Source organism: Gavia stellata, chromosome 5 (assembly GCF_030936135.1).
Source record: "Gavia stellata isolate bGavSte3 chromosome 5, bGavSte3.hap2, whole genome shotgun sequence".
NCBI lineage: Eukaryota > Metazoa > Chordata > Aves > Gaviiformes > Gaviidae > Gavia > Gavia stellata.
The window spans coordinates 45,068,816-45,087,005 of NC_082598.1; positions in this window are offsets into that span (position 1 = coordinate 45,068,816).

The following is an 18,190-nucleotide window of genomic DNA, read 5'->3' on the forward strand; positions in this document are numbered from 1 at the left end:
ATGGCTTAACACACAATGGTTATAAAGGGGAGCAGTTGTATTTACTGTTATAAACTTTCCTTGCTTTAATTCCCCCCGCCCCAAATCTATCTTTAATGAGGTTTTAACCAACTGCAAACACACTAGCAAGGACATGGGGCTAACCCTATATCGGTCCCACTTAGGGCAGCTTGTTTTTTGGGGATGTCCGGATCTTCAGCAACTTGGTTCAAGTCAAATTTGACCGACACCAGTAGTTCAGACGAGGTTGCTGAAAACTTTGCAGTCTGGGGTAACCGGCCAGACTGCACAAGCCTGTCCCGCTTGTGTGTGGGCCGCTCCAGCTGCATGTGAGCTGGGGCACCCCTACCAGGTAAGACTCACTGTGCATGTGCTAGTGGACACGGCATTTTTCAGGTAGGAAGGTCATGTGATGCTCTACTACCTGTTGTGCTTGCAGTTGTGAAGCCCAGTGTGGATCAAGGCCGTGTCATCACCTGCGTCTGTTTGACTCAAGAAGCTGTGCTGTACACCGAGTGATCAAACAAGTCAGAAAAATGCTATTTTACTTTGACGTTATAATTCTAGACAACATGCAACATTTAATAAATAGGGACTTTCAGTGATTTCTTCCCATTTTTTATAAATGCAAATAAATGAGGGAAGTCTGTAACACAACAATTAGCATTTTCCTATATAAGAGCTACTTTTGATCTCAGTCTTGCCTCCTTCATTTAGCTTTAGGATGCTTTAATACCATTAACTGAAATGAGGTAGGTTACATTAGGCAAACAGATTTCAGCAGTTTTCAGGAAAAAATATGCTAAAATTAAATTAAATTGCCACAACTGAATTTCTCTGTGGAACTTTAACTCTTTAAAGCTTCCTCTTGATATGCTTTTATAAATGTGAGATTCCGGCTATGGTGTTTTAAATAATACTTATTTAGAGCTTTAGATTTAATTAAAAAGTATTTTATTGGGAATATTTTCATTTAGCATTCATTGTCATTTATTTACATTATTGTTTAATGTCATCATTTAACATGACATTTAAGAGAAGTTACTGACTGTAACTTCAATAAATTCCCTGAACCCAGCTGGTTTCATCACTGCCAAGCTACTACTATTTTTTAACCTCTGAGTTTGACTGCTGTAGTTGGTGGACTTTACAAACAGAAGCAGAAATATTTAAAGTCCTACATAATGTTAATCCACTGTTGTAAAAACATTTCTCCATATAAAATAAGTACTATCATCACAATTTTTCTCTGAGAACAGGAAAAGTCAGGGAATATCTTTGGAGAGCCTGAAGAAATTACTTGAATAAAATTAGTAAATTAGTAAAACTAATACTAATAAAGTTTCTTATTATGTTAAGAACTTACTGCATTGAACACATCTCCATTTTTATCTACTTTCACCTTCTTAAATAATTCTAATAGATAATGCAGTTTTCCTTTGTAAAGGAAAAATTTTTTATTAAAATATTTTTAAATTGTTCTAAAATTTTACTTGAATTTTCTTATTCTACAAACTTCTGCCTTCTCCGTCATTCTCCACTCCTTTTCCAAAGAAAGCTCAGGGGATTGTAATTTTTTATTAAAAACATAACACTTGCAAATCTCCTCTTATTTCAGACTGTATTTTGTGCTAAGACTTTCCTAAAAGTAGGCCCTTTGTTTCTTAAAAGGTTCTATAATCAATACTTTGATAGCATCTCAATTGTACTGCTTATTTTAATAAGAAAAAAATTGCTGAAAGTGAGGTAAATTGATTTTCAGGGGCCAAGGTTGCACAAAGAAATCTTATTTCATGTAAAAAATATGTCCCTGTACACCTTGCTTGACAATAGAGAGCTCCCAGAGAGGAATTGAAGCAGGCAATTAATTTAACTTAGTTTTATGTTATTTTATTTATGCCAAATTGATATAAAATACAAATAAATTTGAGAGTATTCCTCATTCTTCCATGACTGCTAAACTCCGTGCTTCTCTGATGCAACCAGCATATAGACAGAAGAATATAAAAGCATCCAGCTTTTTTTTTGCCCCATGAGCAAGGTATTGCTTTTAACACAGAGTTTAGCCTTACAGTTTCTGGAGGTTTGGGGTTCATGCTTAACATGGCACAGTGTACCTTGTTAGTCAGTTTTGCAAAATCCCTTTAACACAAGCTGCATATGGTCAAAGTACCAGATTTTGGCATAGTAATAGTAATCTCCATACAGAGAACAACTTTCTGAGCTGCACTTGTTCGGTTTCTTGCTGTTCCTTAGCGCTAGAATAGAGATTAAGGTACCCTCAGCTCTACTTCTGCCAAAGCGCAAGCTCCAGAACTGGAAGTAATTGCCAACTATTGAAACTGGTATATCTGTCATCATATTTCCCTAGAAACTCCCCTCTTCTGGTTCTTATGCTCGTGGTATAAAGCACAGTAACAAAAACACAGTATATACAACAGAACAACAAATCACAGCATTATCGATCGAAAATGTGCCAAAAAAATGTTTCTGAGGGTTCCAAAGAACACTGTAGACACAGCTTGTTGTAGGAAGCACCACAACATAATTTACTGTTCAGAAAAGTTCCTCTTTCCAGTTCCTGCCTTTATGCAAGATGTGGATTTTTCCCAAGCTGGGTATCAGTGCAACATTTGGAAGCATTAGTCTCTCTGTATTGCTTAAAATGATTGATAGACCTTGTTTTGTTTTTTGTTTATATGCTCCTTATTTTACAGAAATGATGCCTCTAGAAGAACTGATAGCATGGCCATGAGGATTGTGGTCATATAAATCACAAGTGTCAAGCAATGCAATGCTTTTTCTCTAAACAAAGCAGAAGTGTTGCATACAGAGTAGTTTCTCCAAATGTGTCTCTGGAGAAACTCTCCCAGGTTTTAAGATCTTACATCTGAGCAATATTGCATCCTGTCAAAGAGATCTACTGCAAATTCTAACATTTCAAATCTTGGACAGTATGTCACGCTAGTCCTTACAGCATCTGCAATGCGGTAGTCATCTTTAACAATTAAAAAATACCTTTTCATCTGTCTTCTGGGTTCTCCAAATCTAGAAATTAAGAAGCCTTGTTACTTTTTATTCAAAGATAGTCAACAGTCTCCAAATCCTGCTTAATTAATAGATATCACTTTAAATGAGATATGTCATCTGAATAACAGAAAATACTCTGTAAAGTTTTGCAGCTTAAGTCTGTCTGGGAAGGGGAACATTTCTTTCCATTAATCCTTCAAAATGCTTTTCAAGTTTGATGACTGCCATGTCAATCTCGCACAAAGATCTCTATGGGATGCTGCTGATCATCCATGGTAATGAGATACACAGTTCACTGCTATTTGTAATGTCCTGCTGACTGATCTGAGCTCACTCTTCCAATAGCCTTATGTGGACAGTGTAGGAGAAAATGAAGAAAATAGATTCGTGTAAGAATCTAAAAATCTGACTTCCGAGGAAGAACAGCTTTTGCTTACCATTACTTTATCTCAAAAAGGAATGAGAAATGTAGCTGGGCAAATAACACACCGATATTTCAGCATGCACCTATTTGAAATGTGTAATGAATTTCCTTGTTTTGTACTTACCTCTTTCACTTAAAAGGACATTTGCAGGAACAAAAGCCATGGTTTGAACCTGGAAACAGAATGATAGGCAATTAATACTTCAATTCATAGAAACGTAACTCAGTCTGGAGTGTTAGAATCACATAGGCAGTTCGCGTTCACTTTCTATAACACACTGTGAACTTTCAGTTGATGCTTATGAGAAAGAACATTTAAATTGTGTGTAGAACATTTAAATTTGTGTAACAAGGTGCACATGTTGTCTTTCTAGCATAGCTTTAGAGTGATAATCACTTCTATTCAAAGACTAAGTGGATCAAACTTTTTGGGTTTTTTTTGTTCAATCTGTGTGCAGAATTTCTGTCATAACGATTCCTGCAGCAGTGACAGGAAGATTCACTGGTACAGTGAGAAATGGGATAAGAAAAAATACAAGTGTTTTCATATAGAAACCTCAAAACTAAGAAACATCTATTTTAAGAGTTGGCTTCTCTGATTATTGCATAACAGGCAACAGTATTTTCTTCACAAGTTCAAAGCTGTCAACATAAAAAAATATGGCAGCTTTAGCTCAGTGCTTAATTATCCACAAAAAAATTACTTAATACAAATTAATTTTATAACCCTTTAGAAGAAATAGAAATTTGGAACAGTATTCTCTCAATTTAGGCCATAATGGAACATAGCTTTCTGTGGTAGTTCATGTCATTATTACCATTGGACATAATCTCACAGAGCTTCAAAGTCTTTCACCCACCTACATTTATTACAAGCAATTAAAACTGGTTATTTAAAAAAATCATGTAAGGGAAAAAACACGTGCTGCCTTCAAGTATTTCCAAGGCTACAGAAAAGAAAAAGGACAAGGGATGAATCCATATACTAAATTGTTGCTAAAATATAACAAAACATTTATCTGAAAAGGGTTTTACCTTAGCTGAAGTGTATGCAATGTCTCTTATGTAAAATAAGAGCCCCATCCCAAAATGCCAAATTCTGAAATCCACGGCACTCCACAGTTATTTGCCTTTTCCCAGTATCTCAGGCAGCCTCCTACTAGCTTATCTGAATTATGTTTATTAAACTAGAAATAGGACCAGATGAATAATATGAATCCTGTCACACCAGTGGAGGCAACAGCCTCCCTCCAGGAGCATGTAGTTGGAGAGGACTAGGTCTTGGTCTTTTTGTAGGTATTTTCACTTAACTACCACTATCTTGCTGGTGTAAGAAGGTGAAGTGAGTTAGTAAGTATTACACCATGATTTTGAGGGGAGTATTGGGAGAGGAAACTTCAAGTCTCCCTTTACTCCTGATTGAGATTCACAATGGAGACAAGGCAGTCAGAATACCAGAACAGGCAAAAGTCCTCTGTGCTCTTTCTTCTCCAACACACTGCTGGAGCAGCCAGCAAAACTTTGCATTTTGGCAGCTCAGTGCATTTCCGTGTCATAAAAGCAAAAGGCAGATCCGCTGCAGTGGCTACCTACTTGCCACCTGTTCAGCCCCATTTTGAAAGAAACATGAAAATCTGAAAAGTCAAGCGAACTGAAGCATTCTGGGAGTGGCTGCTGAACCAGCACTTCCCATTGTGTTATCATTGGGCCCAGATTTGGCTTATAGTTGCAATATGAGACTGTATCACACTAGGTTATAAACTGATATTACAATCAGACTACATCATATCATGTTATTGGATATAATGCTTTCCATAAACTCCTAAGAGTGTGAAGTATGACTCCATATCTATGTATGTGTAATTTAGCAATCCATTATGTCCAGTGTCACTGACATGAAATACCAGTGTCATCAATTCTTAGAATTCCACTTATATCAATTTATGTTTTCAAGGCTTTGTTTGCTTAATGAAAGCTGATATTCTCTTCCACAGGGCCAAAGATCAGTTCTTTTCTCAAGGGCTTTCCAGGAGTCCTTCTACTCATGAATAATTTCTCTGGTATCTAAAATGACACTCATTTCTTTTCTCTGATATGACCACCAGTAAATGACTCAAGACTGTCTGTGCACAGTGCCCTGTTAAAAATGTTAACAGAAGATTTTTCATCTTGAACAATGTGATTCTCTCAGGACACAGCTCCATCAGCAAGGCCTGTTTACAGCCTTGAGTGTTTGAAATTTCACAATGAGAAGCAAAGAGCAAGGCTTAAAGTCATATATTGTGGCAACTGCACACAAACTAGCAGGTTATGACGTTTCCAGGAACGAGAGGAAGGATAGGGGATGATCTGTCAAAATTGTACCAACAGCAGTGGATGATTATCTCAGAATTCTCTCAGAATTTGTGGGCCCCTACTTTCTCTTGCACTATGGAAAATTAGGATATGAAAACGTATAAGTGGTGAGGCTTAACTTCTGAATATCAGCTGACATACAAAATAAAATTTTAAGTTTCTTCTGATGAGTATTGTAGGAACCGAGATGTTACCCCCTTTTCATACTCGCAGAAGAGGAGCATCTTTCTTAAATGTCTCTAACCTTCCACTTTCCATCTTGCTTTAGGCCATTGTACTGGTGTCTTCTTGCAAAGGCACAGCTAAATCAGTGCAAAATGGAACTCTTAGGGCAAGAGCATGTACAAATGTTTCAGAGTAGATATTACGTGGAAGTTAATGAAGTATGTGTCTATTTGTGGGTGCAACAAAGAAACAAGGAGTAACACACGCCCTGCCACCCATGGTGCCATGGTTCTGGGTGGGTGGCAACCTCCTTCCAACAGTCTCCCCCCAGGACACCACTGCCCTTGGCAGCTGGGGCCCCACTCCCAGAGAAAGCCCCTGCTTTGCCCTGCTGTCTCCTATCCTCCCCTGCCCACTGTACCCGTTCCAAACAGGACACAGCCCTTGTGCACCTCTTCCCTTCTTGCACTTCCAACCCCCCTCCTCTCTCCCTACTAATTAAACTTTAACATCAAAATAAAGGAAAACCCCCATATTCGATTTATTATGACTTATGCAAAGACAGGGAAGAAACTTTCTGAACTTAAAGCCTGTGTTAGATAAAGTATGTTAGGAGGTAAGGGATTACAATAAGATAGTTGCTGAGGTCATGAAAAGGAGGGTTTTACAAGAAAAAACGTAACATTTAAAAATGTGAAACTTAAGACAGGTTCCATCTTCTCCCTGAATCTGGATTAACTTAAAATAACACAACACGAATGAAATAATTTTATTTGGCAATTCACAGTACCTTCTAGTGAAATTAAACCTTGTGACAGTTTGTGAGATAAATAAGTAGCATGTTTATCCCAGTGAGCTCTGGTCAAAGCAGAATTTCAATTTCTGTAACAGATGTAATAGCTCACGACTGGATTTTTGTACAGTTGTTGCACCTTTATGAATTTTTTGAAATTCAAGCTTGGTGAGGTCCACTGTGGTGCCTGGGAACACTTCGGTTACACATGGCCCTTCTCAGCCCACTTAGACAGAGGAAAAGGGGCTGATGTAGCCAGCAAGGTGTTAAATGTCTCAGTAACTTTCAAAAACTCACCCCTATTAACTTTCCACATCAGTCCAGTTGCACCATACATTCAATCAACTTTGCCCACTATGCTGCAGCTAACAGGCCTCTACAAAATTGTCTGATTTTCATCCCTTCACGCTATAAGACCATCCTACTTCCCATACGGCATCTCAAAGATAAGCTATCAAAAAAACCAACAACCACCACTCCTACAGCAAAACTCCACTGCCAGAAAATTTCTGCCCCAAAAGTTCCAAAGTAATGCTTCACTAGAAACAAACTGCTAACTGACAACTTTGAAAATACTGCTGAGAAGACAAACAGCATTACCTAGAAACAGACACCTTAACCCTACAGCAGTCAAAAAAAGCCAATAGTTGGGGCAAAGTTAAAATCAAATGCGAAGTGCAGTTCTGATGGCATGAGTTGAAGGAGAGTTAGGTTTGAAAGTTACTGAGTTACAAATTGCCTTGCCATTTGCTGAAAGATGAGTGTTCTGCTTGGAAAAAGGGTAGATATAGAGGTAGATACATTGTTGTTGCAAGAGGCCTCTGCTGGGACAAGTCCCGTTTACAGGCTTATCATGCTGGCCATGGGACCCGTTGGCGGAAAATCGCCAGGGGAAGGAGGCCCTCCCCTGCTTACAGCGGGGGCAAGGGCTTGGCGTGAGCTCAGGTTCCCCCGCAAGTGAGGGGAGAGGGACTCTCACCTGCCTTACAGAGTCGTCGCTCTCCCCACACAGCCAAAGGGGCAATGCAAATTGCCCCAAATCCCCAGACCTCAGCCCTGTTTGCAGGGAGGTCGCCCAGGTCTGAGGAAGAAAGTGGACCAAGAGGCCCCCTCTATGGGGATGCTCATATGGGATGGGAGCCCTCTACGCAGAATGCCTCTCCTCTTCTGCCCTTCTTCACTCTTCCTTGTCCGCCCTTCTTCCTCACTCTCTTCCCTCAGCCTTCCCGACTATTCTTCCTTCTTTCTTTCGCACAGCCTGCTTGAAGATACAAGCAGGGATGGAGTTAGGGATGGAGAAGCACAGACTTACAGTGCCCCTTCCTGCCACACGGAGCAACAGACAGACTCCTGGAGCAGCACCACGGGTACCTCCCCGTGTCTCAGCATTTCTTGCCCAAGCCCTCCGGAGTACCTCAGTGTTTCCCACAAAATAACCTCTGCTCTCCCCAGAGATACGCATCAGCTCTTGTGCCACCGCTGAGGTGCCTCAGCCTTTCCCACCCAAAGACAGCCCCCTGCTGTTCGCTCAGAGGTACACCGCTCCTTCCCGCCAAAGCCCCGGCCCCGCCCCCCCCCCCCGAAGTACCTCAGCGCTCCTGAGGTACCCGAGTGCTCTCCTCTCCTGAGGTAACTCACTGCTTCTATCTGACAACCCAGCACTTCCCGCCCGAAGACCTCCTCCATCCCCCCCGAGAAATGTCACATAAAGGGGTACTGCAGACTTAATGAATTTTGATTACTAGAATATTAATTAAATTCTGCCTGTGGCACTGCAAAGTGAACACCTGTTGAGGTACCTCATCCCGTCCTGCACTGCTGTACCTCAGAGACATGTTAAAACATCATCTACATAAAATACAGTCGAGATGCCCATAACAGCCAGTAAGACGAACTAACTCTAAAACTTGCCTGGATCCTTTGTAAAAGCAGCCCTATCAGGACTGTTGTTCCAAATTGCCAACTCACCTACTGAGCAGCCATGGCTGATCTGGAGTAGATCATACCCAGAGAATCGTCACAAATTCTGAAAAGGACTGGAAGAAAATGTTCCATCAGAGAACCTTTATCCATAAATTACTCTGCAAGAAAACAAGCTTGTAGACAAAAAAACCCCCACCTTCCATTATGAAACAGCAAATATCCTGAAAGAAAAAAAAAGGTATGGGGTTGAGTAGGTGCCTTTGATGCATAACATCAACACTTCTGATGGCAAAGAGATCAAGAAGCCTATTTACAGAGATCAAGATGCCAATTACATTGTTTGAGGGTTCAGGATGTGAAATATTAGAAGTAGATATTCATGTTCTCAGTCTCACTCATTTTCTGTGACATAGTGACAAGAGGAATATTGAACTTACACAGACAGAAGCAAAATAGGTGAGTTTGCTCACTGTAATACATAAAAAAACCTCTTACAGATATCAGTAAGCCTAACATTTTGCATGGGAATTCCTAGTATTTATGCTTAGTCAAAATATGAGCTTTCTGTTGAAAAATAAATCAGCCATTAGGACCACCGAATCTTCCCATGCCAGTGTAAAACACTCTAGAAGGATTTGGATCTACTGTCCATAACTGGACAGGAGATAACTGGATCTCCAGTCCACAACTTATTCCAAAGGCAACTCCATCCTGGGCTGCAAGCAGACAGGTCACTGCCCAGCTTGCTTGCCTAACTTCCTCGTATCTTGGCCTTTTATTTTCAGCTGAATGTCAGTGAATATGTGACTGAAGTATACATTTTGATTCATCAGACACTGAGAAGCACTATAGTTGTAAAGACTTCTCGGACAGTTTTTGTATCTCTCAAACAGAAATGTCCAGGAAACATAGTATTTGAAAAATCTGGAAAATGTATCAATATATAAATACTGCCTTTCTTCAAAAGGAGATGAGCTGGTGCAAATTTATTTAGACTATATATTAACTAAATGGAGCTCAGAAAATTAAATGCTTTATCTGTGAAAACATTTTAATTCAGAACAAGTAACTGTAATCGGTGAACTTGTCTTCTGAACATGCTTCAGATAGGACTATACTATCTGGAATTATCAGCAATTTGATGAAATGCCAAATTTCCAGTTTTGAATTCACTGATATTACTACAATGTATTTGATATATTCTTTATTTTGGATTCATGACTAACATCACAATATACTTTTTGCAGAACAAAAATAAAAAATTGTCTAACAAAACCACTTAGCTATTTCTACTTTTGGTATTCTTGTTTTATAATGAAGAAGCATCTAGGAATATCTAGCTGAGTAATCCCTGCATTACCTAAACAAACTCTTCTGCAACATGGTAAGTGTTTTGTTAATATTATTGCTGGTCAGCTTCACGAAGGATGCCAGCCCCCCAACACATGGTTTATTACATATATAATACAAATACACAAATAAATACAAATCACAGAGTAGTTTTACTATATCACGTAAAAACAGATGACAAAGGAGGAACGGAGTGAACATTACATGCATGTGACAATAAAGTAATAAATCAAAGAAAAAGCATGCTTTTTATTTGTTTAGTAACTGTTCATCAAGAATCTTTGATTTTCTTACTTGTGTACAAGTTACTAAGAGTAAGTGCAATAGAAATAGATTTTTAAAAGATAAAAAAAGAGATAAGCACTCAAATAATGCAGTTGCAAAATTTCTGCTTTACCTTCATACTTCAAATTTACTCAGTCTTCTGGCTAGTTTTGATTTTTTAAATTTGGCATTACTATGGCTATGTGAACCACTAAAAAAGATTCTACTGCTCAATCATTACCCCCCAAAATACTTTAATATTGCCCTCCTCTGCTCTTGTATATTATCTTTTCCCAAATAGTTTATTAGGTAGCTTACAGCTAGTTTGTCCACAGATTAGGGCTTCATATGTCAATGTTACATACATCACAATGTCACAGTCTAACAACTAATGCTCCTAGATCACCTTCTCATTCACAATTACTGCTTCTCTTTCAACTTCTGCCAGCAGCCAGATTTCCCCTTGCCACCATGGGCATTGTCTTGTTCTAGTGTTTGATGTTCTAGCATCACAAGTCTAGTGTTTTTCTCTATGGAAATAATTGCCCTTTCACTGTTTCATTTCTCTCAATCTTCTTAAATCAGTGTTTTCACCAGCCTGTTTGTCACAAAGGCTGACTTGTGCCTTGTCAGTAATTCCCTGTATTCCCAGTCAATCCAATCAGCTCTCTGGCATGACAGTAACGGATTCCCTGATGAGAGGGATCCACATACCTCTGATCTGGTATCATTTGTATTTATCATTTGTCTTTACCATTTGTACTTTCCCACTCTTGTATTGAGCTCTTCAAAGTACAGTGAGATTCCTACTGCATTGCCAGAGAGAAAAGACATAAATATCAGTACTACTGTTACATTAAGGTACTCTGTTTTGAGTTCTAGAGAATGGAAAGATGAGAAATCAAATCAGAAGCACCAGTTGCCTGAATGAGTAAGACATAGGTTGAACATACAACGAAGTGAGTCTGAGGAAATGGCTCCACTTACAAACTTGCCATCTGAAGTTTCTCTTCTTTTTCACCTGCAACTGAAACTCCTTCCTCTACTCTGACACTGAACAAACAGGACGGTCACCTAAGAAGGCTAAAAAGCCGGGACACACAGCTGCCTTACCTTTGCGAGTGTCCACGTAGCCATTTTGTGTATACATGATTTCAGCTTTGTGGGAATAAGGAGCTAAATCTTTTATGATAAACAGGCATCCCCAGATGAACAGAAAACAAATGAGCATCTCTGGATTGTATTTCCTTTTAATATATTGAGCCACCTGAGTAAGCAACTCCAGTTAAGGAAATTATAGGCCCTCTCTTACTTTTACCAGAGAGAGCCATGATTGCTTGAAGTTCTAGAGTGTCACTTTCTGGCCACAAGATGAAGGATGCCTTTCTCACTCTATTCACTCTGGAATTAGGCTCTAATTATTTAGTGGGGAGTTCACCACAGGGTGTGCAATCAGATGTCATTGTCATAATGTTTTGCTAATATTTTGTTTCTCTACTCCAAATTTTCAGTTTCTTATAGTGGTCTGGTTTTGGAGCACCTTCTTCCTCATGTCTTTCTCTTCTTGTCCCCAAAGAAAACAGGACAAAGCAAAGTGGTCTAGTTTCTAATATCCAGCAAAGTGTGATCTTGGATAGGGTTTGCAATGAACACATTGCTTCTGAGTGGAAGGGACTGAACTTCTAGTGAAGTTTGGTTCCTTTTCCACACTCAGAATTATGTTTCTGTTGGAGGTATGCCAGCTTATGTAGAGTATTTAATCCATAAAATAAGGTAATGATAGAAGGTAGTACTTACATCCATTAGGAAGACAAAGTCCTAGAATGTCTACCTGCACAATAACAGCTTGATAGAAAACAGAATCTGAAGAAAAAAGAGATGGCCTGAAAGTATAAAAACTTCCAGCTGTAGAATTATTGCATACAGATGGTAAATGAGGATAAATCTGTTCAATTGTAACTTTTGCTAGCATATGACCTTTTTTCTTAGCTTAATCAATAAAGCAACCAATACTTCTCCAGTTTTCTCTGAATCCATCTTGAACAGTAAAAACAATTTGTCTACTGCATATCTCCAAAATCAGAAAGCAAACCTCAGATACTGACTGACAAATGGAATTTTGAGATATTTTAATTAATCTAAGCAATAAGACAAATAAGATTATTAAGGGACATACAGCAATTCCTGAAATAAACCAAAATCCAATCTGAATATACTGGATGATGTGTCTCATAGCACACTTTTTTTTTGTGAGAGGCATCCACTAATTATCATCATTAAAATACAACATGGAATGCAGATACTACATTCCTTTTTTTCAATAAAATTGCTTTGTGCTTTAGCGTGCCATATTGTGATTGAAATTAACCTTTTGACTAGGAATAGTAAACCATTTCTGAAATTTATTGTTGGCTAAGATGCCTATATGTCTCTCAGGAAAATTCTGCAGGGAAATAAGAGTAAATACACCATGCAGCACATGTATTATGCCTGTCTCTTAGGCAGTGTCAAACCAATTGCGTATATATTGATAAGTTGACTGATAAGTCTCTGAGTGTGTACAATAACTCAGAGCATCCCTTCTGTATGTGACTTAGAGTACATAAGCAGAACAGGCAGACAGTTCCTATGCAGTAGCCATTGCTTCAGGAGTTCTGGATGTTAGGATGTCTCAGGGGAATCAGGCACTCAGGAACTACTGCTCTAAGAAAACACAAATACATCTGTATTGGTTTAGGCCAAAGACTCATCTAGCTGAATATCCTGTCTGCAGCAACAGATGATGGTGCTTGTCTAAAGAAAAAACATAATTAACAAAGCTAGCGTAGGTGCTCCTAGCCTGCAGCAATCTGTGGCTCAGGAACTTTCGGAGGCAGTGACGTTATCTTTACAATTAATAAAAACTTCCGGTATCCCAAACATTCTGTGGAAAGGAGTACCATAGCTCAATTACATGTGTTGTGTGAAGGACCATCTTTCTCTTTTTTTCATTTTGACCTGCCTCATGCAGGTTTTAATTTTTTAATGTCACTGTTTTAATGCCTCTTGTTATTGTCAAGTGTTGTTTCTTACTCATATCCCTCATAAATCTGACAGTAGATCTGGGCTGGCTTTTTGCAGACTGAAGAAGGCTATCTGTTTAGTACAGAAACTTCCCTACACTTTTTCCAGTTCTACCATAACAACTCTGACATGAAGGATTGCATACGGTATTTAGGATGCAGAAGCACAGTCGATTTATTCTGCAGCATAATATTTTTTCTGTTTTGTTCTGTTTATTTTTTTCTCTTTTTCTTTCTCTTTCTGCCTTTGTCCTTCTCTTTTCTTTTTCCTTTTTTTGATTCTTACCGAGTGCTCAGCTAATGTTTTTATAGACCTATTTGTTATAATCCTAAGGTGTCTTTCAAGATTTGTAGTAAGCAGGTCAGAATTTGTTATACTATCTGTAAAGTTAGGGCTGTTTTGTCCCATATGTATGACTTTACAAATTCTGATTCTGAAATTTTCCTGCCTTTTTATCAGCCAGCCACTCAGTCTCTCAATGTTCTTCTGCAATTCTTCACAGTCACCCATCTCTTTACTACCCTCATTAGTGTAATAGCCAGCAAATTTTGCCACCTTGTTGTTTTCCAGATCACTTGTGATGATAGGTAAACCAACATTTTCATATATTGGCCATCTAATGCTTCAGACTGAGAAGTGTCACAGGCAGGTTAAGCGGTTCAGCTCTTCCACATATTCAAAATTCACTTTTAAAAATGAATCAGCAAATAGACCAGAGATCAGAATTCAGAAGCTCTCAAAGAGTTTCAGGACACATAGTTTGGGACTAAAATAATAATACTATGGATTACTTTTTACTTTTTACTGGCTTAAATAAGGGGAGACTGGATATGGGCACTGTTGATCCCATTTGCGCTCTACCTCCCCCTTTGCCTGGTCAAAACTGAGGTAATTTATGTAACAAATGGCCACTTAGTGCTATAGGGAGAAAGGTTTTGATCATTTCATAAGGTCTGTTTTACTTTCTTTCTGAGGCACTGTAGTAGCATTGCTTTTCATCTTATTGTACAGTTCATTAAACAAAAAGAAATATTTTCCATTTTGTGATGTGGAGAGTGGATGTTTTTCTAGTCCTTCTGGACCAAAAATGAATCACATGATTGTCTAAGATTGCAGGAGACTGAATTTGATGAGCCATATCTCTTACACGCCTCTGTTCCTTGGTTCTCAAAGAGCCTTGTATTTACAACAATAAATTACAACTAAAAGAAGAGATAGCATTAAGTCAAGCAAACAAGAAAGAAAAGGAAAGGAGGGCACATAAAACTCCTGGGACAGACAGAGGGGCAGTGTGAAACACAAATTCCCTGGATGGGAAAAGGGAGGCAAAGCAGAGGAAAGGAATTTTAGGAAGTCCTGTGTAATATACTCATTCTAGTTTCTCTTTCCACTTTCTTTAGATCATTGTGGTATATTGGGTACAACTTGTGTTGTAATGTGAAATGTGCTTGCTTGTTCTCTTTCTGGTGACTATTATTTCACAATAATCATTGAGTAAGTGCTCTCAACTGTGTTTGTTTCCATGTGTGTCTTACTGGTGACGTTATGAGAAGACGACTCCATCTACAAGATTTTCAATTTTGTCTGAAGACACTGAGCTCATAGGCACCGTCATTTCTTTCAAGAATGAATTCTATATTTCATCAGGTGGGTTTCCAGAAAGGCTACTTTCTACAGACATAAGTTTTACTTGTGAGGTTTGCCATTCACCTGTAGCTCTCATGAGGGATATTGTGATGTAGATCTTACCTATCAGTGAGGGATCAGTAACAAGATTCGAGCACTAAGGCAATGTGCTTTCTGTAGCCATTTTTGCTAGGCAGAAAAACTTCTGTTTTCTGATATTTTCATTTTTTGTAAGGCCTTGGTGTTGGGTTTTTTGTTTGTTTTCTTTTTTTTTTTTTTTTAGGTACAGAGAATTATAATTGAGCCGAAGGTCAAATGTACATTAGTTCCCTGTAGTTAAGTCTGAATGCAATGGAAAGATCATCATGTTCCAGCCAAACAGATGAAAAAAATCAGTGTATTTTGTGGAAGAAACTCTGTAAGTACCAAAAGAAACGTGAAGGCCAACTGATTATGCATAAAATTCTTGAGGACATATTGATTTCCCAAAAGGTATTCAACAATGAGTCTAAATATGCAACTTTCTCACCTGCTGGTCCCCTGAACCTTCTTGTTATCTTAGGTTAGAGTGCTTCCTTCGGATACTTCGAAGAAGTGCCTTTTTATGGTTTTCCATACAAACTAGTTTTTGTTTCAAAGGGATTTTTCAGAATTTTTCATAGGCCTTTTGTTATTGTTTCTTAACATCAGTCTTTTGGAAAAAAAAAAACCACCAAACCCAAAACAGTTCTTCCTCATGATGGGAGGAGGTAAAACTTTCAGTGCTAGGAGCTTGTATATTGTCCCTTAACTCTGAAATACCTTAGCTCTTGGGTCTTGACATTTCACATCCTACAGCCCATTTATGCTGATGAAACTTTTGTAGGGCTACACAGTGAAATGTGGGATCTGGGATTGATCTGGCTAAAAACTGGCCTGGGGGACGGTGGTGGTGGTTTAACTTTCACTGGATTTCCCTACCCTGGCTCACTCATGTCTGCATGAACACTAGTGCTGGCACAAGGAACAGGACAGAAAATGAGAACTGAGGAGGAAGGGCAAAATCATCTATTTTGCTGGTAGTACCAGTTTATGCCTTTATGCATTGAAGTTATGAAACTACCATGTAAGAAATACAATCTGAGATGTCAAGTGTGCAGAAATCTACAGCAAAACACCTGAATACAGGGAGAAAGATCTTTTAGGTTCAGTTATTACATAAGTGGATTAAAAAATACATTCTTTAATTTCTTCGTGGATTTCATGCCTAATGCCTGTCATATATTCACACTTTAATGAGCGCCTGTCTACCCAAAACATTATTGCAAGCATGGAAAGAATGCTAGGCTGTGCAGCCAAAATGAGACAGATTGGTTGAGAGCATATGTCAGGACAGAAAGACAGGTCTTCCAGGTTCTGGAGACAGTCGGTAAAGTGCTCTGATAGCCACAAAAATTTCACACAAGGTTGTGGGAGACATGCCTGAACCACAAGAATTCATGATAATCAGGTAAACAACAAGTTTACAAAAACTTGTTGTTTTTCTCATGTTGAGGTCATTACAGGGAAGCCACAGTCAATTTTACAGAGCATATTACTCTCTCCAAATGTGACTCCCTACAAACTCCAATATGCTGATTTCAGCTATGCAGACATTTGAAATTTCTGAGCTATTTATACATACCAGAATAAATCACATTTATAGATACAGCTTGGATGCAGTTGGTTTGGCAACTAACCAAATTATGCTTATATTGGTATAATTTCAAATATTGGACTGAAATCATAACTAGAAAAAAAATGTAATAGACTCTAATAAAAGACTTGATAAATGAATTTTACAAACTCTTAGAATAACTGGAGGTGAACCAGTCTGTCCATCAGTGAAGGGATCTGGACTGCTGTTGATGAAATTGGCTGTGGGCAGCTCCATCATCAGAACATTACTGGCTATATTTGGAAGAATAAAGTAAAAGAAGAATATGGGAGTGTAAGATAAAGTTGTCTATTTTTCCATATTTAAAAATATATTTTGGGGAAAAAGTCTTTTATCCTTAGAAGTCATATTGTTTCTTTTCATCTAGTTAGAAACTGCCCAACCCTTTACACAAAGAAAGAACTAAGGAATTTAACTGTGTACAATGATTTGAAGCTTTGAAATGAGTAAAACATTCTGTACTGTAGCTATTTTAATCTTGTTTCAGAACTAGATATCTCAGCTGTGCAAGCTACAATATTGATTCATCTGGGTGGAATGAAATATGACTAGCAATAGTGATACAGAAAATTCTGTTGATCTGATTTCTTCTTCCTCCCACTGCCCTGACCATGAATACCTTAACCTCCAATAGTTCAGCTGATGAGTGAAAAAAAAGGCTCTGAGATAGGAGCAGTCATTTCAAAACTGTTGCAAATTTAAGCCCATAGTTTCCCCTTAAAACTGGACCAAATATAAGGAACAAAATGAATGTATAATGGTATGGGGGAAACCACAGTCATCACCACCTACTGTATGTGCATCCAAGCATCCTTGGACAAAGTCTTCACTAAGAATTGGCATACAGGCTTATTAATATGGATGTGTCACCAAGGATTGTCTAATACAAGAGAAGCACTGATAATTGTTATTTTTTCCTGACCTCGTTTAGTAAGGAATGTAATAAGTCAGTCTCTTTTTATTCTGTTTCTATTCAATGGGTGGCATCGACATGCAGCTTAAGGCTATTTCATGTAACAGCAAAAAATTTATTTTCTGAAGGGATTTTTTTGAGTCTGCAAATGGAGCCAATGATTCAAAGAAAGTTTTAAAGTGATTTGTTCAATTCCCTGGAGTAATTATTCTCAGAGGTTAAGAGTGACAATTCAGATGTCAGCATTCTAATATCGCTGGTCATTTTAGAAGACACATTCAGCTCACGTACTTATCTATTTTTGTAGGTCAAAATGAAAGTAATTTGGGGGACTATAACAGAAATTTTCTTTCCTTCATCAATTTAAAAAGTGAAGTATTGTGACAAGTGATGTGAAGTGCCATCCTTGTGCTCTGGGTCACGTGGAGCAAGTCTACATTAGAAACTTGAAGCACGGCAAAGGCACATAGGGATGTGATTTTTTGATATCACTATGCTGGCAAAAAGCCCTACTGTAACTGCAGTTTTATGTGTTTAAAATGCTTTTTCTAGTACCATTATTCCAGTACTCATCAAATCTATACATTC